Raw genomic sequence first — 22,421 nt, 5'->3', positions numbered from 1 at the left:
AGTCTACAGCAAGAATAAGCAGAGACTGTAGGGGAGGAATATGACTGAGAGTTACTAAGTTTCCCCAGGAATTTATAACTGTATGTCTCATCACGCCTGAGTGGGCACTCTTTGGAAAAGTGTTTCTTGGTTGTGAGCGGACGGATGGATAGTCGGGACGTTGGGTGTCATGGCTGTAACTCTTCGGGGTCTGGAAACTCAGTCTCAGCTGGATCCTGGCCCCAGGGTGTTGACAAGAAGGCCTACCCCCTCAGTAACAGACATTTTCCATGCACACAGCCACAGATGGTTCAGCTTTGCCTACAGGAAGACCCAGCTCACAGTTCCTGCTGGTGCACGTGCCACAGAGCACGCCCTCATTTTAAAATTTAACTGCTAATTATTTAGTATCAGAACAAGTGTGAGCTGCAGGAATACCAAATACTCCCTTATAGTGTTTGGAAACCTGGGAGAAACTAGAAAAAAATACCCTTACCAGGCCTAAGGAGATAGAATACTTCCAAAGGGAGGTGATACCTTAATTAAAAAGGGTAAGTAGGAAATGGGAAGAAGATAAGAGTTTTTTCTAGTCAGACAAAATAGTATATGGAAAGTGAGAGCCCAGAGCAGCTGAGGAAAAAAATAATTCAATGAGGTAAGCAAGTAGATTTTTTTACACATGAGTGTGATGTAGAGAGGTGAGAAAAGGCAGGCAGGAGCAGAGACAGCATGAAAAGAATGTTGCTGAAGACAGAGGTGTTAGTTGGTTCTCCAATACTGTAACAAAATACTCAAGCCAATCAACTTATAAGGAGGAAAGGTTTATTTTTGGCTCATGTTTTCAGAAGTTTTAGCCTATGGTATTTGGTTCTGGCTTTTTGTTGTTATTATTGTTGTTTTGTTTTGTTTCGATTTGAGGTCTGTGGTGAGGCAGAAAATCATGGCAGGAGCATGTGGTGGAGCAAAGTTGTTTACTTCATGGTGGCCAGGAAGCAAAGGAGAGAGAGGAAGGGGCTGGGTCCCTAAATCCCCTTCAAGGGCATGCCTCCAAGGAGCTATTAATGTCTCTCCACTTACCTCCTAAGTTCCACCCCCTCCCAATAGTGCCACAGGCTGGTGACCAAGCCTTTTGGGAAACATTCCAGATCTGAGCCATAGCAAGAGGGTTGTCATTGAGATCATTGGTCCTTGTATATCATGGGTGGGGGAGCTGAATTTATCCTAAAGCCAGGAAGATCCGATGGGGAATGGAGAGCATTTGAGCACATTATTTTTAGTTGGGTGGTGGAGGGATCTGGGGAGGCCAGACCTATCTATGGCATGACATGGTAGGAGCCTGCTCAGCCATCTGGGGACAGAGCAATAGGTTGGTGAAGAATGCTTTGCTCACAGGTTCATCAGAGTAGCCTTCCTTGTAGGGGTTGAGCTTCGTTCCAGAGGAGAGGACCGAGCAGGAAGGAGCTGCTCTGGGTGGCCATGAGAAGCAGGTGGGTAGAAGAGGGGGTGATCAAGGTGCAGCCAGAGGTAGAGAGGCCCAGGATGCTGCTTGGTGTTGGTTCTGATGCTCAGGAGAGACTGAGACAGAAGCTGGGCAGGTGAGACCTCCCAAGAGGGCTCTGCAGAGAGAAAGGAGAGGAGGGCTTGGTCCTGAGCCTGAGCAATCCACAAAAAAAGATGGGACGCCCTTTAAAGGAAAGGAAGACCTTGTAGAGGAGGCGGTGATGTGTGCAGGGTCTGGAGAGCCAGGCTGCGTCAGGACAATACCAAGCACTAAAACATGCCCACTGGATTCAGCAGGGGAGCAGGGTGGAGGCACTGGAGATGTAGAAGTGAAGGGGAGGAGAGAGGAGGGGAGAGGAGGGGAGGGGCAGCATCTAGAAGGGGCACAGGGACAGGTAGCATGATTAAGAGGGAAGGAGCATGAAGTGTGCATGAGGGGTCGTTGGCCAGTGCAGCTTGGAAAATAAACCAGGGGGCAAAGAGCAGGAGGAGGTGAGGTCTGAGCCGAGCAAGGAAAGATTGGAGGCTGTGAAAGTTGCCCAGATGATTTGTTTCCTGGGGAAAGGGGTGGGGGGTGCTGAGCACTCAGAATCAACAGACAGGTAAATGGTTTAAAGAGCCTAAAGCTGAGGGGGCAAGAACAGAAGGATTTCAGGCAGCCAGGGCTGCAGGAGATTCATGAACTCGGTCCATCTTTCCCTCACCAGCTCCACCTTTCTCTGGCTGGCCAGTGGCCTCCACCCCATCAAAAGCCCTGTACCAATTATGTACCAGTGCTGCTCCGGGGCAGACTCTGCCCAGTGCAAGAACAGGTTTATACCTTCCTGGCTGTCCTGCGACATTTAATGATGTCCCCACCAGAGTGGGCGTTCTGCAGAGCATGTAGGGTGGAGGGAGGGAGGTTGGGGGGAGACTGAGGATGAGCAGAAAGGGCCCCTGGAAATGTGGTTTGCAGAGGAAAAGTCCCCTGTAGCAGATGTCCCCAGGAGGGCTGGGGATGGGATCTGAGCCTGGCACTGCGCCCTTCCCAGCATCTGCCGCTCAGCTGCCTCTGTTTGCACATGGCCCTTGGGTGGGTGTGCGTTAGAGCAAGCAGCAACTTTCCTCAGCATGGAAAAGTTTTGCTTCAAAGAGAGTGATTTTATTTTCATTGCACTGGGGGTGGGGAACAGCTCTAAATAAAAGTTAGAACCTTGAGGAAAACACTCAGCCTCATTATGCATTTCTAAGCCGAGAGTGCTGAGTACTAATTTGAATCTCCAGCCAAGCAGTCTGCACTTGTGGATAAGAGGAACCTGTGCCTTAAGAAGAATTGGGATTTTTGAAGCTCAGAAAATGTGAGCAGATCCTGGAATGTGGTATTTTCCCTCCCATGCATGTCAGTTTCAAATAAAGGTTTTTCTATGCTGGCCCACGTTCCTTAAAATCCCCAAAGCAGCCTCTTTGTACATTGTTGGAGGCAGTGGGCTGCTGTGTCAGCTCCCTGACTGGGCTCTGAGCCCCAGGTTCATTCATTTTTGTGGCCCTAACCTCTGTGGCCCAGGACGTGTTACCGAGTACTGATTGTGCTGATGAATTGTGAAGCACTTTGTTGGTGAATGAACCAATAAATGTACAGAGAATTTCAGGGTTCCTTCCATAGCACCATGAGCTCCAAGGTGAGCTGGCAACTGTCATCCCCTCAATCCAATCCACTGTCTCCAGAACAGTCTACCAAATACAACCCTGTCACCTAATCTCCCTTTCCTTAGAACCTTCAGTGGCTCCCTATTACCCTCAACATTGTCTAAATGTCTCTGCCAGGCACAACCCTATGCTCTCACTGCCTATACCTCCCTGACAGGAAAGGCTCCTCCTTGCCTTCCAAACACACCTGCTCGTCCTGCTTCTGCACCACTGTCCCTGGGTTCTTGTAGCCAGAGCAAGGACAGCTGTGCACCAGGACTGCCTGGGTTCAGAATGCAAAATGGTACAATCCACTATGGAAAACAGCATGGAGGCTGCTCAAAAAATTTAAACTAGAAGTACCATATGATCCAGTCATTCCACTTCTAAGTATATATCCAAAAGAATTAAAGGCAAGGACTTGAACAGACATGTTCATAACAGCCCTTTTATACTAGCTCAAACATGGAGTCACCCAAGTGTCCAACAGCAGATGAATGAATAAGTAGCACGTGGTAGATCCATACACTGGAGTATTATTTAGCCTTCAAAAGGAAAGACATTGTGGCACATGCTACAATATGGATGAACCTTGAGGACACATGCTAGTGGAAATCAACAGTCGAAAAAGGATAAATACTATGTGATTCTACTCATAGAGGGTTCCTAGAGTAGGCAGACTCAGAGATGGAAAGCAAAATGATGGTTGCTGGGGAATGGGGAGAGGAAAGGATGGGGATTTGTGATTAATGGGTATAGAGTTCAAGTTTTGCAACATAAGAAATTTCTGGAGATGGATGATGGTATACAGCAAAGTGAACGTACTTAACACCACTGAACTATACTCTTAAAATAGTGTGCGGCTATATACATGTAGTGTTATGGTTTGAATGTGTGTGGGGGGAAGCTCATATGTGAGGAATGTGAGGGTGTTCAGAGGGGAAATGAGTGGGTTAGAAGAGCCTTAACCCAAACAGTTAATTAATCTCCTGATGGGATTAACTGGGTGGTAACTGGAGGCAGGCAGGTGTGGCTAGAGGCATGGGTCATTGGGGCAAGTACAGATGGATCGCTCTCTCCCCGCCCCCCACCCTTTTTGATCATCATGTGAGCCGCTTCTCTCCACAATAATCTTCCACCATGATGTTCTGCTTTACCTCCAGCCCTGAGAAATGGAGTCGGCTCTCTATGGACTGAGACCTCTGAAACCCTGGGCCCCCAAATAAACTTTTCCTCCCCTTTGATTGTTTTAGTGGGTCTTTTATTCACAGCAGCGAAAAAGCTATCATTTTGAAAATAATAATAATTTTTAAAAACTGGTAGACAGTGGAAAAAGGTAGTAGATATGCCCAAGGACTCACCTGCCATCTGTTAAGGCAGAGGAGGTGCCATGAGCCGGGGAAGGCAGTGGCCGGGGAAGCCAGGATCCACCCACATTTACAACCAGCAAGAAGAATGAGACCTGAGTCTCACAGCTCCAGAAACTGAGTTGTGCTGGCAACCCAGAAGAGCAGGAAGCAGATTCTTCCCCGTGGCCTCCAGAAAGGAACACAGCCTGCTCCTATCTTGATTTTAGCCTGGTGAAAATTCTGTCCGACAGAACTCTAGATAACACATGGGTGTTGTTCACACACACACCAGGTTCAAATTCTGTTTCCGTCTCTCTCCAGCTGGGTGGCCTTGGGCTGGTTCCTTAAGCTCTGTGCCTTGGTTTTTCATTAGTAGTTGGAGTACCTAAGCATACACACCTCACAAGTGATGGACGGAGTTTAAATGACTTAGTAAGGTTTAGTATGGTGCCTGGCGTTAGTAAATGCCTGCTGTGCATTAGCTATTATCATTATCACCTCAACACTGCCATGCCCTCCTAGGTCCTCACAAGGACAAGTCATCCTCCCAGGTCCAGCTGAAGCCCCTCTCATCCCAGGCCCTCCTTCCATCTGGACTGAGATTGTTAATACTCAGTGACATCTTATCTTTTTTTTTTTAGAGGAGAAAAAGTCTATTTCAGTTTATTGTTTCAGAGGTTCAGTTCACGATCAGCAGGTTCCATTGTTTTGGGCTGACATCTTATCTTGATTCTCTCGGTCATACCCACTGGGCTACGCTCTTCTCTGTAGCTTGAGCTTCTGGAACAGTCTTCTCTCTGTCCCTCTTTGCCACTACGCATAAATGATGGCCAGTGTGGTGTGGGATCGTGGATAGGAACTCACAAGTTTACATCCCACCTCCATCTCTTACCAGCTTCTGTTTTCTGGGAAGTGGGAAGTTGTGGCTGAGATGCAGGTGATCAATCAGGTCACAGGTCCTCAGTGAGGGTTCAGCTGCCCTTGTGGAAGCCCCGAAGCCTCTGGGAGCTATGTTAGCTTAAGCGGTGGGCCTAGCACATCTCCATCTGCCCTTGGGGTTTGCAGGTTCCAACAGAACCATAAGTCAGGCCTCTCTGCTCTCCTCCAGCCTCAAGCAAAGTTCCAGGCCCTCGCATTCTTGCTGGGCTGAGACAAGGTTTGAGGTGACACCCATCCATTCCCACAGTTCTTTGTAATGGGCAGGGCTAATGATGCCCTGGTACATAGCAGCTGTCCCCCAGTCCTGGGGGCTTCTCTGTTATTCCCTTCCTCCCTGTACTCCTCTGTGGGACAGGGACCCTGTTAATTCATCACCCACACCTTCCATGGGGTGGAGACCCAGGATATACCTGGTTCAGAAAAAGCCATTCGCACATCATACAGTCATATACTGTGTGTTTCAGTTAACAGCAGACCACAGTATGACCATGGTCCTGTGGGGTCATTTTGCCTACTGATGTGGTAGTCATCTTAGTTTGTGTAAGTGCAATTTGTGACATTTGCACAACCACAAAATCATCTAATGATGCATTTCTCAGGATGTAACCCCATTGTTAAGCAACACATGACTGTATGTCTAATTTTCTTATGACAAATTCCCAGAAGTAGACTTTCTGGGTCAAGTCATACATGAGTCCCCAGAGCTTTGGTTACATGTAATATTTCCAAATCACCCTCTGAAAGGGTCATTATCAATATAAACTCTCACTGGGCATGTACAGGATTGTTCATCCCCATCCAGCAATCTGTGGTATCAATTCAAAAGATTTTGGGGGGCCATTAATACACAATATGTAAAATGCTAGCATATATTAATTATTATGATGTTCCAAGAATGCTGGAAATTGCTTCCTCTTTTAGTTTCTACAAGTGAGAAAAGCCTCAATGTCCCCATTTTATGGATGGATGAACTGTCTCAGGGAAGGAACTCTTTTTAAAAAAATATATATTTTTAGTTGTAGATGGACACAATACCTGTATTTTGTTTATTTAGTTTTTTATGTGGTGCTGGGGATTGAGCCCAGTGTCTCACACGTGTTCTGCAAGCAATCTACCCACTGAGCCACAATCCCAGCCCAGGGAAGGGTCTTTTAAGCTGCTCTGGGACATGAGGCTTGGTGGGAGGGTTGGCTCTCAGTCACTGCAGATCTAGAGATCCACAGGTCACCAGCGAGTGTGAGTCTGGGACCAGACTTTGACCTTCTCCAGGACTCTTCCCAGGATTGCCCCAGCTTCAACTCCTGGAAGGCAGCAAACTGGAGTTTCCTAGGAACAAAGTCCTCGGGAAAAAGTTGATACCTTAAATAAGGACATTTGAAAGCTTTTCATTCTTTTCACAAGCACACAACCCACCGGCAATCTGCAAACAGAATCTTATTTTTGTAGGGCTTGGGAGAAGAATGAGTGACAACTCAAAGCTATGGGTGAAAAATTAAGGTCTTTTCTTTCAGCCTCAAGCCCTCCTTTGCCCTCCCTTCCTGAGTCACATGTCACAGAACTATCAGATCCCACATGAATGACAAAGACCTACAAAGTCAATGGCTTTGATGTGCTCCTAAGTGAATCCTTCCAAGGTGATCTCTGAGTCTACTTTAGGTTGTCACTAAAAACAGTTTTTAAAACTTAATAACAAGTTGGCAAAATGAAAACTTGGGTGCAGGGGATGAGGACAGGAAATTAAATCCAATTTCACTGCTTAGAAATATAAATTCCAGGATTTTTCTTCCTTTTGATTGCTTGTTTACACGTTATAATCATAGCATATGTGTTATTTAATATTCTGATTTTCTTACCTAATACTAAATAGACATTTTTCTATGTTTGAACACAGTTTTCCAAATTGTTTTAAATGGCTCCATGGTCGTCCCTCAAATGGTTGTCACAGTTTGCTCCTTGGCATGTAGATTATGTCCCAGTTTTTGCCAGTACATATAGGATTCTTTGTATGAATGAACTTTTGCTGTGTTTAATTAAGATAAACTAGAGGGGCAGAGGTGGTAGCTCAGTGGTAGAGCACTTACCTAGCAGGCACAAGGCCCTGGGTTTAATCTCTAGCACTGCAAACAAACAAACAAACAACAAAATAAAGTCCCAGGTGTGTGTTTTCTGGAAATATCTTTTTCTTCCATACAACATATTGCATGTGTTTTCTAAAGGGTTGTGTCAATTTACACCTAGGTGTGTGGGTGCCAGTTTCAACAGTATTGTGTATTATCATGAAAATGAAAAATTTTAAAGGGAACAGAAAATTCAGATTTCCTTAGGTTCCTTTTGAAAATTGATGATCTTAGTATTTTTCTCATTTCTATCTATAAGGACAAAAAGAAGCTGTGCTTAGAACACTTTCTTGGTGCAAGTGATTAAGTATTTGAGTATCTCCTGCACAAAGAGAACCAGATGGTGACCACCAAGGACAGAAGCCTTGGTCTGTGCTCCCCTGAGCTTTAAGGGAAGTTATCTGCATCCTTGATTTCAGAGAAGGTGTCAAATTTGTTGCCTGGGCTTGGTCTTGAATTTCTGGGCCCAAGTGATCTTTCTCCCTCAGCCTCCCCAGTAGCTGGGTCTACAGTCATGCACCACCATACCCGGCATAAAAACGTAATAATAATAATGCTTGATACAGTCAGGCGCCATGCGCTTTGTTCCTGTGATGGTGGTCTCTTAAGAGTATATCACCTGGTCAGTCACAGCTGACTTAGTTTTTGTAAAGCAATGCAATTGCCTAACAATGCATTTCTTAGAACAGATCCTCACTAAGTACTAGGTAACTGTGGTTTAAACTGTGGCTGAGAGAAAGCAGACAAGCTATCATTAGACAGCACATGATTTATGTGATTAAATCAACTCACTAATCACTATGGCTTGGGGGTGGTTTAGTTATTTGATTATGTCCCCCTGAGGCCATTGTGATTGAAAGCTTGGGGAACAGGGTGGCAGCATTAGGAAGTGCTGAGGAACCTGTGGTAGGTGGGGCCCAGTAGAAGGTCCTTGGGTCTTTGGGGCCCAAAGAAGTTACTTCTCTTGAGAGAGTTGTGGAATCCTGCATTTGGCCCCACCCAGTCCTTTCAGATCCTAATTCCAGATCTAATTACTGGCTGCCGATATGTGCTTCCACCATTACCATCTGCCATACTCCATGAGAAAATGTAGACAAGGGGAAGCCCTCACTGATCCTGTAGCATTTGGACTTTGAACATCCAAAACTGGAAGCTAAACAAACTTCTTTTCTTTATAAAGTACTTGCCTCAGTTGTTTCATTATAGTCATGAGAAGCTGACTAATATGCTAACAGTTCAGAGAACAGGTGCTTAAAAAGTCTGGAGGATCATTCGTGCTTATGTGATAAGAGAAACTTTGTGCTTGGGGTGGGGGTGTCATTGTGCTGTGCTTTAGATGTCTGTTAGGACTATGTAGAGTAGAAAGATCAGAGCATTTCAGCAGTGATATGAAGATGGGAAGCCTAAAATAGGTAAGGCCAGTGCAGAAAGTGGGCTTAGCGGTCACCTAAGCTTTGCTTCTCCAACTTCAGTCTCAGAAATCAGCTGGGGTCTTGCTAATTGCAGATTCTCGTTCGGTAGGTCAAGTGTGGTGCCTGAGATTCTGCATTTCTACAAGCTAATATAAACCATCCCCAGAGGCTAATGTAAACCAACCATGGAGAAGCGGGAATCTAGACCAATCCTCTCCTTTTAAAGATGGGGAAACAGGGTCCCAGAGAGGGAAGGGGACTTATCCAATGTCAGGGAGCTTGGCAGCAGCTGCAGCAAGATTATAAACAGTTTGAGCTACAACTCAAGACTTATTTAGAAAATATTAGGCTGTAAGGTTGGGACTGTTTGAGAAAAGTCATTATTTATGGTGTGCAGTCTCAGTGCCAGGCACTTCACATGTTTGATCTCACTTAATCCTCATGATACCCCTACAAGATAAGTAGTTTGGTTTTTATTTCCCAGAGGGAAAACTGAGCTTCTGATAGCTAACACAGTCACCCAGGGTCAACCTAGTTTCTCTTTGAGGTCATTCCAGTTGAACACCTGTGCCTTTTCACCCCAGGAATCCCACCAATCCAGTGCCATCTGATTAGCTGACCCTCTGTATCCACATGTTAAATACTTTGGGCTTCAATCCACTGCAGATGAAAAATATTTAGGGACAAAAAACTTGTGTACGTACAAAATATGTACAGACTTCTTTCCTTGACACCACTCCCTAAACAATACAGTATAGCAATTATTTGCATAGCATTTGTATTGTATTAGGTTTTAAAAGTCATCTAGAGATGATTTCTAACATTCGGGAGAAAATGTATGCAGGAAAATATATGTACACACTATCCAGAGTGCTCCTGGAGGCTGAGCTTCTAACACCTCCCCCACTCATTTGATTCTGACATCACCTGGCTGGTGATGTCCAGGTGAGGACTCCTTGCTCTTCCTCAGAATCCAGACATCAACCTCTTAGATTCAAAAACAAGGTTTTGGTCCAGGTGATGGGCATCTGCCTCATGGGTCTTGCTTTCATTAAATCTACTAAAGAGGCTGAGTGACACATTTCCTCAAGATCTTCCCACATGCTTTCCCCTCCACTGGAATGTCTTTTCTTTTTCCTCTTATAAACTCAACCTCAGACCTCAGGACCCTTCTGTCTGTCTTCACTTACTCTCCATGCAAAGGAGAATCCAATTCAAACTGGTAGGGGTCAGAAAAGGAATTTTTTTCCTGTTCACCTAACTGATATTTCTGGTGTCCAAGTGCCAGTGGTTGGGAATGTGCCTTTTTCTATTAGCCCTGACTTCTTCATGCTCTTCCCATGCTGTGTGGTGGTCCCTGGCAGCTTCAGGCTTATGTCTGCGGAGATTAGTATCCTGGGAAATAACATAGCTTCTTTTCTAATAGTTTCTATGGGAGCTTCAGGGCTGGCTCTCATTGATTGCCTTGGGTCATGTGCTGCCCACGCCTCAGCCAATTATTGAGACCCCAAGAATCCAGGCCTGGATCATGTGTCTACCCTGGGAAGCTCCGTGTATTGGGAATGAAAAATTAAGGAGTAGTTTCCATAAGGAGAGGGCTCTGTTGGGTGGGTAAAATTAGATGACATGTTCTACAGCCTCCCTAATACCCCAGGACAAACTGGTGCACCCCATTGGTGTGTTGCAACAGCATTTATTATCTATATTTGGGACAGCACTTAACGTGCCATCAGAGACCTAAAAAGTCACACGTCTCCTTCCAGATGATGAACTTTTAAAGTATTAGACTATGAACAATGAAAACAAAATGGGAAAATACCCCAGCAAACATTTATTCATTATCTGCTATGTATATATGCTTATGTACCAGGCCCTGTGGGTGTACAGTACTGGGGATGGAGGTTGAGGACTGAGCCCAGGGCCTTACACATGTAGGAAAGTACTTCCACTGAGCTACCTCCCCAGTCTGTTTTTTGTTTGTTTGTTTGTTTTTGTTGTTGTTTTGTTTTGAGACTGGATCTCCCTAAGTTGCCCAGGTTGGCCAACTTGGGATCCTCCTGCCTCAGCCTCCAGAGAAGAAGTGATTACAGGCATCCACCACCATGCCCCACCCTGTGCTGTGTATTTTAAAGAACACCCACTCATTCGGAACTGTGAGTCAGATACTATTGTTGCATTTTACAGGCAAAGAGCCTCAGGTTAAGCAAGCCAAGCCTTTGACCAGAGAGTGAGAATTCAAAAAGCTTTCTTCTCAAAAACATAAAATTACATATGAAGTAAGGTCATTTGCAGCATTATTTTAAAAGTTCAAGATCAGAAATCTCCCAAATATCCATACAAAGGAGCCAGATTAAACAAAAACTGCACAGTCACAGTGGTATTGCTTGGAGCAGTGAGTGGGAATGAGGAAGGTCTCTCTCTGTGACATTCTGAAGTTTTATTGTCAGAATATATATATATCTGCCTAAAGAAAGCCAGGTATGACCTGTGTACACAGCACTGCCTTTTATATTAGAAAAAAATGGGGGAGGTGGTAGGAATGTGTACACATATTTGCTTTTATTTTTAAAAAAGAAACAATGGAAGAACAAACTAAACCACAGGCTTACAAACCAAATAATGTACCTTGTTTTTGTAAGTTGGTTTTGGAACCTTGTAAACATTTTGCATAACTAAAAAACAAAATTAAACCCAAAAAGAAGAAAAACCGTCTCTTAACATTGAAAACAAACAGTCGTGTATACAAAATTGATGGCTTAACCTCACAGAGAATTACTTCAAGTAACTTTGAAACACAGTAATTTGTGCATTCCAAGTAAAACAAAGAAACAAAAAGAACCACAAATAAAACCTAAGCTGCATTCAGTAGTCATATTGTTAGTAATAAAATGGTATTGTTGTTTCCAAACTATTAAACACATACACACACACACACACATACACACACACATATACACACATTTAACCGTTAGTAATTATCATCATGTCTTTAGATACCCAGGTTTTCACTGTAAGGAAAGAGGTGCAAATATAAAATCTTGGGAATTTAGTAAATCTTGTCATCATTAATGGGAATTGGAAACAGCCATATGAAGTACTTGCTTTATTCCATAAGTAATTGCGTTAATGTCATTAGGAGCAACCGCAGCCCCACATGGGTCCCCTGCCTGGGGTCAGGCCCTCCTTCCCACCTCCCACTGAGTCCCCCTGGGCTCAGGGCATTCATCTTTGCCACGATTGCCCACAGGGGACATTCGCTGGATGAGTGAGGATGAATAGGCGATTTCCCTGGTTTCTCTGGCTCCCTAAGTCTGTCTGGGGGACGTGCCCTGAGGGCCCCTGGTTTTCCTGTCCCCCAAAGTGCGAGTGGGCACCAGGTGCTGCTCATGTGTGCAGGCCACATGTGACACCCAGGAAGCCTGAGGCCTCAAGGAAGTGCCAGGCGTTCAGCCAACCTGGAAATGATTCTCATCTAGGACTGGAAAGTACCCGCCAGGCTGAGCCCTGACTGGCAGGACTGTCTAAGTCCTGGGAAATGGCATGATAATTTGTTCCTAGTCAAGAAGCAGGACTTTGCTTCTTCTTTTTTTTCCCTACTGTTTATTTGTTCAATTCACCTTCTCCAGTCCCTCAGCAGACATGTGGCCTTCCATGTGTTTTGCAAGCTCTGGAGACAGGGCTGGATGGGTACATCTCATCAGAAACCTCATTCCAGTTTGAAGGTCCCAATAGCTACAGGCTTGTGGGACCAGCTTACCTGTGCCTCCATCTCGGATATCCCAGCCTCCATAACTGTGAGGAAATAAATTTCTGCTCTTTATAAATTCCCCAGTCTTGGGTATTTTGTTATAGCAGCACAAAGTAGCCTAAAACAATATAAGAGAGACAGAGAATACATTCTTCCCTCAGCCCTTGGGAGGAAGCATCCCTGCTGACACATTGATCTTAAACTCCAGAACTGTGTGACAATGCATTTCTGTTGTTCAACTCATCCCAGCTTGTGAAATTTTGTTACGGCAACCCCAGGACTTGAACATGCTTAACAAGGAGGTCGCCAAGTGGGACCATCCCATAATTGTCAGGCCTGCCTTTTGTTTAAAGATTATTTGACTTGACACTTTAAGATGTATGTAGAGCTCATGTAAAACTCAGATTTTTAGTTTCTCTTGAAAAATCAGGAGATCTGCCAAGCTACAGACATTCCTGCTTTGATCACAGGGGACTATATAAAAGTAATGACCACCAAAGAGTACTAGCCGCCCCCTCTGTCTGTCATTGATCCTATCACTGACCTCAGTGTATGTCAAGGCACAAGCAGTTTTGCCCCTTATCCACAGGGGAGATGGCCCAAAACCCCCAGTAAGTGCCTGAAACTGCAGATAGAACCAAACCCTACATATGCTTTGTTTCATTTTCACCATGTTTCTTAGCAACTTCAGGATGTGATTTCTGTATGGCTTCTCTTTGGCATAGTCCAATTTCCAGCATCATTACACTTTGGGGCCGCTATTAAGTAAAATAAGGGAAACTTGGACACAAACACTACGATCCTGCAACAGTCGACCTGATAACCTAGATGGCTACTACATGACTGTGGTCAAGTGGTGCACATAACGTGGTGTGTTACATTCTCGTAGTTGTGCCAAAATACCTGAGAAAAACAACTTAGAAGAGGAAAGATTCATTTTGGCTTGTGGTTGTGGAGATTTCAGTGTATGGTCAGGTGGCTCCATTGCTTTGGGCCTGAGGCGAGGCAGAACATCATGGTGGAAGGGCATGGTGGAGGAAAGCTGCTCAGCTCACAGCAGGTCCGGGACAGGAAGAGAGAGGGGGAGAAGAGGGAGAGGGGGAAGGGAGGGGGAGAGGTGGGGGAGGGGGAGGGAAGGGGGAGAGGTGGGGGAGGGAAGGGGGAGGGGAGGAGGAGGGGGAGGGGGAGGAAGGATTCAGGACAAGTTACAGTTCCCAAGGGCACACCCCCAAGGACCTCCCCTCCAACTAGGTCCCACCTCCTATGTTTTCCATCACTTCCCAATAACACATTCAAATTATGACTCCATCAGTGGATTGAAATACTGACAAAGTTAGTGCCCTCATGATCCCATCATTTCCTAAAAGCTCCACCTCTGAACATTGCTGCATTGGAGACCAAGTCTTCACCACATGAGCTTTTGTGGGACATTCCAGATCTAAACCCTAACACATGGATGAGCCAGGCAAAGGATGATTTATGTCCTGGGTGGGAGGAAACAGGACAGCACAAGATTTCATCATGCTACTCAGAACACTGTGCAATTTAAAACTTATGAATTGTTTATTTTTGAAATTTCTCATTTAAGATTTTTGGATTGCCGTTGACCTTGGTAACTAAAACTTCAGAAAGTAAAACCACAAATGAGGGGAACTACTGTATACAAAAGAGCCAAGCATACTCCCACAGATGCATCTATTTCACTCAGAGTGGGACCTGCCTGGCCCCAGAAGGCTTTTGAGTTTCTCCTCATTGCTCTAGTACCTCCAGGACTGGGACTGCCCCTCCTCCTCTAGTCTGCATCCCCACCCCATCCGTCACTAAGACTCACTGAGATTCCTACAGGTCGCCTGTATCTGGGCCCCTGGACCCTGTGTCCTGCTTGCTTTCTGCCTGGAAGGCAGCCCCTCTCCTTGCTGAACCTTGCTGGTACCAGCCAGTGCCTGTCCTCATCTTCCCTGGGTCCCATCTTCTTCCTGCTCCCAGGACAGCCAGGCCTGCTCCCAGGGCCTGTCCTGAAGTGGGCAGTCTATTGACATCCAGGCCAACAGACCCAACAATTAAATCCCACTGCCTCCTGGGTTCCAGACCCAACAGTTGACCCTTTTATCAAAAGAGAGTAGATTGAAAAAAAATAATAATAAATCCATTTAAAACTCAGAACAGTGAAGTAGTCTATGAGTTCAAACTAATAGTTTCTCTTACATGTTATCTTTTCCTGCCCCCAACCCCCAAATATTTGAAGGGTGGAGACAAGGAATATGAGAAATCATAGGGGATGAAAAACAAAGAAGATGTGCAAGTTGTTTTAGCCTTCAGGTAAAGAGATGGGAGCTGCGTACAGGTTGAGTATATCTTGTCTTCAGATTTTTTTTTCCAGATTTTGGAATATCTGCATACATGTAATGAGATTTGGGACCCAGGTCCATATGCAAAATTTGTTTGTTTTATTTATTTTTGCATTACGATTCTTATTACACATATACAGCACATTTTTTCATATCTCTGGTTGTATGTAAAGTATGTTCACACCAATTCGAGTCTTCATATACTTTGAATGATGTACTTTGAATAATGATGTTCATCACATTCCACCATCCTTGCTAATCCCCTGCCTCCTCCCTTCCCCTCCCACCCCTCTTCCCTATCTAGAGTTCATCTATTCCTCCCATGCTCCCCCTCCCTACCCCACTATGAATCAGCCTCCTTATATCAGAGAAAACGTTCGCATTCGATTTTGGGGGATTGGCTAACTTCACTTAGCATTGTCTTCACCAATGCCATCCATTTACCCGCAAATGCCATGATTTTATTCTCTTTTATTGCTGAGTAATATTCCATTGTGTATATATGCTACATTTTTTTTTTTATTCATTCATCTACTGAAGGGCATCTATGTTGATTTTGCAGTTTGGCTATTGTGAATTGTGCTGCTATAAACATCGATGTGGCTGTGTCCCTGTAGTATGCTGTTTTTAAGTCCTTTGAGTATAGACCAAGGAGAGAGAGATAGCTGGGTCAAATGGTGGTCTCATTATATACACCTTATACAAATGCCCTGAAGGTAATTTTATACAATATTTTTAGTGTGCCTGCATTTTGTTTTATTCAGAGCTCCACTTGGTACCAACCTGGAATGTGTTTCCTAAGGCAAGATGTTTTTATTTTTTTATCTTTTTTCAATATGCTACTTGGCAGTATTCATACAAAAGATAGTGTCTAAGTTACAAAGCATATTATCATAATGGACAGCTAAAGATCCATTTCCCAAAATAAGAACTGGAGCACAAATGAAAGCTTGCTTCTCTCTCCCTTGACTTAGCCCATTCTTCTACCTGCCCCACCTTAGGGAATCATTATCCTGAATTTTATCTTGTGTTAGTTTTCTGTTACTGTAACAAATACCTGAAGCAATCAACCTAAAAATAGAAAAGGTTTATTTTGGCTCAGAGGTTGGGAGGTTTCAGTCCATGGTTGGTTGGCTCCTTTGGTAGGGAGCACAAGGCAGAGCAAAACTGATCACCTCGTGGTCAGGAAATGAAAGAGAGTGAGGAAGAAGGATGGGCGGGTGTCCCACTACCCCCTTCAGGGGAAGCCTTGAAGACCTCCTACTAGGTCTTTACTTACAGTTACTTAAATCTTTCACCATCTCCTAATAAGGTCCAGATCTTTGACCCCATGAACCTGCGGGGGACATTCTAAATTCAAACTATAGTAACCTCTCTTCAATCCCCCATTCTTTTGAACTTTTTATTAGGGAATAATTTCAAATTCATAGGTGGGTTGCAAAAATAAAAGAGTACAGAGAAAACCCACGTACCCTTTACCTGGATTCATCTATCGTTAACACTTTATCCTAATATTTGGATCTTTTGATCTCATTCTCTTCTCTCTCTCTCTCCCTCTCCCTCTGTCCCCTCTTCCTCTGCTCACCTACACAGGCTCACAGACCCATGCCCACATGTTCTTATTCACATAAACACATAATTTTATGAGAATAATTTGAGGCTATCATTTTGTGTGCAGCCTCTCACCCCTAATCGCTTCAGCGAAACACTAGAAATATTCCCTGACACAGCCACATGCTGCTATTGACTTCAATAAATTGGTTCAACAGTGTTGTTTGTAGCCTATTTTCCGTAGGATTCACTGATGTTTCCTTAGCATCGTTCAATCTGGAGCATTTCCAAAGATTTACTTTGCCTTTTACAATATTGACATTTAAAATCAATCTCTCTCTCTCTCTCTCTCTCTCTCTCTCTCTCTCTCTCTCTCGTCTCAAAATAAAAACTCCTTTTCTGAGTTTCTGAATGTGCCCTCCTGTGACTGAGAGTCATGTCTGCGATGCTCATCCATGTAGCATGTAGTGGTAATTCACTCAGTGTTGGAGCTTATTCTTATTTATTTGTCCCATTGGTATTTCCACCTGCTATGTGCATGTGCTCTGTGATTTGGTTGCACATTAGCATGTTGTCTTAGTCTGTGTTGTTTTGCTATAACACAATATCACTGACTAGGCAATTTTTAAGGAAAAAAAAATTATTTCTTATAGTCTGGAGGCCTAGAAATCCCAGACCAAGGCCTTCTTTCTGTGTATAACATGGCAAAAAAATATCACATGGCAAGAGATGGTGAGAACAAGAGGAAGCATGCTTGCTAACTTAGGTCTCTTCCTTAGCTTATAAGAACACTGAGCTCCTATGGGCACCCCACCATCATGACCTCATCAAACGCTGATTACCACCCAAAGGCCCCACCTCCAAATGCCATCAATATATGAATTTGGGGGTTGGCTTTCCAGCCCTCGAACTTTGGGGGATGCATTCATGTTGCTGGACATAGGGTATTAACAGCTTTTTGTTACTGTAAACAGTGCATTTCTGTACATGTCTGTTGGTGCATGTGCAAAGTTTCTTCAGGGTTTATTCCCAGAAGAGACATTGCTAGGTTTTAACTTCATGAATGTTCAACATTTCAAGATGATTCCAAATGTTTTCCAAAGTGAAGCACTAAATTTAAAGTCCCGCTGGCAATGAATAAGACTTCCTGCTCCTCCACATCCTCACCAGCACTTAGTATTGATGAGCTTTTGTGTTGTTTTTTTTTTCTCTTTGGGTGCTGGGGATTGAACCCAGAGCCTCGCACATGCTAAGCATGCTCTCTACCACTGACTTACAGCCCCAGCCCTTCTTTTGTGGACAATCTAGTATGTAAGTAGTATGTGAATCATTGTCTTGTTATGGTTTAAATTATCATTTCTCTGATTATTAGTGACATTGAGCATCTTTTATGTGTTTAGAGCATATGTGAATCGTATCCTGTGAAACAGTAGTGATAATAATGATGATAATACTGCCTCATGTTTACTACTTACAGTGAGAAACTAGTTTAAGCAATACATCCTTTAATCATAAGAACAGCTTTTGGAGATAGTGCAATTATTATCTTCTCTACTCTTTCTGCATTTTTTCATCTCTCTGACTTTTTCTTGTTGACTTATTTAAAATTTTTCTATTTTAACTGCCTCCCCGCCCCAAGCTCTTACACAAGAGAAGAGGTGGAATGGTTGTTTCCTTGCTGCTGGGTAGAATTGGAAGTCCAGTGACTTCCACTAACATCTGAGCAGGGCTTCATGTTAGTACTGCCTGGGTGGGAGTTCTGGCTTCCTGACTGGTCTCCAACAGTGCCCCAGGTGGGCCTCAATAACTGGCCTGCTTGGATGAACATGTCATCTCCCTACTTGACCTTCTCTGATCCTACCCCAAGCAGGGGGTGTTGGGGACATTGGTGTGGCCACCTAAGGCAGAAGTCTAGACTCTCTGCCTTTGATGTTGGACATTGAGAGTGAGATCATCATATTTTTTTCCCTATGATTTTTGGCTGGAGTCGAGTCATTATTGCCTAACTGTCTTCTTTTGTGCCAGGATGCCTGTCCCTGTCCTTTGGCTAGAGCAACAGGCTTACATTGGGGCTTTATTATTTGTTTATTTGTCCCATTGATATTTCCAGGCTGCTGGTTTTCTCAGCTCCAAGTAAAAAGAAAACCCAGAGGACTTACCACTGTGAGGTCCTCATCTGGTCTGCCTTCTTCCCTCCACTATAACAGCCTTTGAATGTTTTATAGATGCTTCCAACTTACGATGGTTCAACTTATAACTTTTTGACTTTGCGGTGGTGCAAAAGTGATATGCATTCAATGGAAACAATAATTTTTTTTTTCTTTACCCAGGCTAGCCATATGTGGGACACTGTGTCCTCACTTGACGCCAAACAGCAGCAGTGGACTGCAGCTCCGTCAGTCATGTGATTTATCACAGGGAAATAGCTAATGCTCTATCTACAGTGTACTGTGGTGGTAGTGTTTTCTTTTTTAATAGCGTGTTTTCACACGCCATCAGGTCTACAAAAGGCCTATCTGTGTGTGTATATGAGATATTCAACATTTTATTATAAAATAAGCTTTGTGCTAGAAGATTTTGGGTTAGGGTTAGGGTTAGTCACTGGACTTCCAATTCTACCCAGCAGCAAGGAAACAACCATTCCACCTCTTCCCTGAGCGTGTTTAAGGTAGGCATGTTTGGTAAGTTAAGTGTATTGAATGCATTTGTGCTTATTATATTTTAAACTTATAAACGATAACTTTATCAGGATGCAACCCCATAGTAAATCGAGGGTGATTGTATGTATGATTATTTTATATATAATGCCCAGGGTTCTCACTTGTGCTTAGAGAGAGAAATAGGGAAATGTATATTTACTCCTTGTGTCTAAAAGCAGAATCCTTGTTGACTTTAGAGTTCTTTATGTTTTCTGAATACTAATTTTTAGTCAAAGAGACATGTTAAATCTATTAAAAACAATATTTCCCATTTGGTAGCTCCTTGAACCCAGGGGTGCTTAACCACTGAGCCACATCATCAGCCCTGTTTTGTGTTTTATTTAGATACAGAGTCTCACTGAGTTGCTTAGCACCTCACTGTTGCTGAGGCTGGCTTTGAACTTGCAATCCTCCTACCTCAGCCTCCCTAAGGGATACAGGCGTGTGCCACGGCACCTGGCCATTTAAATTCTTAATCCACCTGGAATTGATTTTGGTGTATGTTATAGGTCAAGGTTCCAATTTCATAGTTTTAAATAGCCTCACTGAAGAATTATTGATATTTTTAAAGTGCATAATTTAATGAATTTTTTCACATACATGTATATACCCTTGCAATCATAACCATAACAGAAAATAAATATATGCATCACCCCAAAAATTTCCCCCATCCCTCTGTAATTTTTCCTCAGTGTACCTTTCTGCCCTTCCTCTATCCATGGGCCACCACTGATTAGCTTTCTGTTGCTAGACATTATTATGGGTTTCCTAGATTTTTGTATAACTCTAATCACACAGCACATGATATTTTCGCCTTGGTCTGCTTTCTGTCATTCAGCATGCTTGATTTGAGTTTCATTTATGTTGTAGCATGTTTCCATAATTTGTTCTTTTTATTGCTGAGTACTATTCCACTATTTGTCACTAACACGATTTCTTTATCCACTCACTTGTTGATGGACATTTGGGTTGCCTCTAATTTGAGAGTATTACAATTGAGCTGCTATGAATATTCATGTACCAGTCTTTGTATAAACCTTCATAGAAACCTTTGTATAGATCTTTGTATAAGCCTTTATTTCCATTAGGTGTAAATATTGTGGGGTGTAATGGTTGATCATGTGATAGGTATTTATTAACTTTTTAAGGAACTGTCACATCATTTTCTAAAGTGTCACTCTTCTACCAGCACTTGCTTCACATCTTTGCCAACACGTGGTATGGTCAGTCTTTTTAATGTTAGCCATTCTAACGAGCATCTCGTTGTGAGTTTAGTTTCACTTCCCTCATGACAAATGATATTGAGCATCTTTTTAATGTGCTTATTATAATTATGATTTTTGCTCAAAGTCAGTATTTACTTTTATGGTCCTCCCTTTTTTATCCAGCATTTTAAAGGGGCCTATTATGCATTGTGGATTGTTTTAGTTTGAAAACTTGTGTCTTTCAGATCTGGGAAGTTTTCTTGAATTATTGTGAGGTTTACTTAATAACATACTGTTGTAATAAGTATGGAAATATATTCAAAGTTCAGAATATGTTTCAACTTCTTTTGTTTTGCATAAAGTTAATATTTGCTTTGGATTTGTATTTCCTTCATTTGTCTGTGTATATACATCCATTTGCTAATTCTTCCCACACTGTCATCCCATGACATTCTCTTTTTGTCTTACTCACAAGACATGTGTGAGTCTCATGCTTCCTCCATATCCTCCAGCAGTTTTCTCAAGTTAAATAGAGGTATGGTGGTGAAGGGCATGGCAGTGACGTGGCATAGCATACCTGACCTGTTAGTAGCACTGTGCTAACCTGGACTGGTTTCCCTTTATACTCTGTATTATTATCCTGGCATATTTCATCTTCATGTTGGAGAGTTCCTTATCTTTTGCTGTGTGTTACATTTCCTGTGTTCTGGATCCCATGTCTTTTTCTTTTTCAGCCTGCTCTTTCCTTTTGGTGGAAAACAACTTTAATAAAAAGGAAGTCGAATTTTCAACATCTCTCATGTCTGAAAATATCATTTAACTTAAACATTTCATTGATAATTTGGCTGGGTATAGAATTCTAGGTTAGAAAGCATATTTTTTTCAGATTTTTGAATGCATCACTCCATTGTCCTCTTGGCTTCCAATGCTGTTGAGAGGTTTAAAACTTTTATTGTCTTCTCCTTTCTATCCAGCATTCTAGAGGGATCTATTGTGCATGGTGGATTGTTTTAGTTTGAAAACTCATGTCTTTCAGTTCTGGGAAGTTTTCTCAAATTATTTTGAGGTTTACTTCCTCCTCCCTTTTTCTCTGTTCTCTCTTCCTATAACTCATACCATTTGAATGTGAAACTGTCCTCTGGTTTTCTCATATTTACTCATATTTATTGTTATATTTTCGATCTATTTTTTTCTACTTTCTGGAACGTCACCTTAACTGTTATTTTCTGATCCTTTTATTGTTCGTTTCTGCTATTGTTTTTGATTTTAAAGAGTTTTTTTAAGATTATGTTTTCAATCTAGAGCATATTTTGATTTAAACAAAAGTTATAAAGATAGTACAAGAGAGTTCCCGTATACCTACTGTTGTCCCTGTTATTAGCATCCCATTGTCCCATTGTCCCAGTTATTAGCATCATGCATTAGGATGGTATATCTGAAACAGTCCATGAACCAAAATGGGAGAACCTTTCCTCCAGGTCAGATGTGCTTTTCCTTCAGCTGATGCCCATGGGGAGCCACTGTCCTGGAACTACATCCTCCTTTCCTGAGGATCTTGACCCAATGAGTCTGGAAAGTCTTGCCCAACGTTTTCTTTGCCATTGACCCAACAGTGTGTCCTGATAGCCGACTTCTATTGCTACTGGCTCTTAGGACAACTTGGCTCCTCTGGTTCTTCACTGCTCACAGTATATACATACGTACATGAGCTAAGAATAGCCCGTGATTTCATTTTTACTTAGCAGGTGGGACTCTTAGGGCATTTACTTCTTTTAACAGCAGTACTGCCCCAAAGAGTACTACCTGTCCAGACGGCCTTCATGCCAGAAGCAGAGTTCTGAGATGGTATTTTTAACTCCTCACCCAGGAAACCAAAAGGAATTCTAGGAGCTTAGGGCTATGTGTTTCA

General features: G+C 43.1%; 1 protein-coding gene across 1 annotated transcript in view; it reads left to right on the top strand.

Moving 5' to 3' along the window:
• The window catches only part of Col23a1 (collagen type XXIII alpha 1 chain), a 359,610-nt gene that overhangs the window by 63,441 nt on the left and 273,748 nt on the right, over positions 1-22,421 (top strand). The window lies entirely within an intron of this gene.

Source organism: Marmota monax, unplaced genomic scaffold (genome assembly GCF_021218885.2).
Source record: "Marmota monax isolate L192 unplaced genomic scaffold, Marmota_monax_Labrador192_F-V1.1 WCK01_AAM20220418_F8-fsc00199, whole genome shotgun sequence".
Classification (NCBI taxonomy): domain Eukaryota; kingdom Metazoa; phylum Chordata; class Mammalia; order Rodentia; family Sciuridae; genus Marmota; species Marmota monax.
This window is presented reverse-complemented; position numbering and strand designations above follow the sequence as displayed.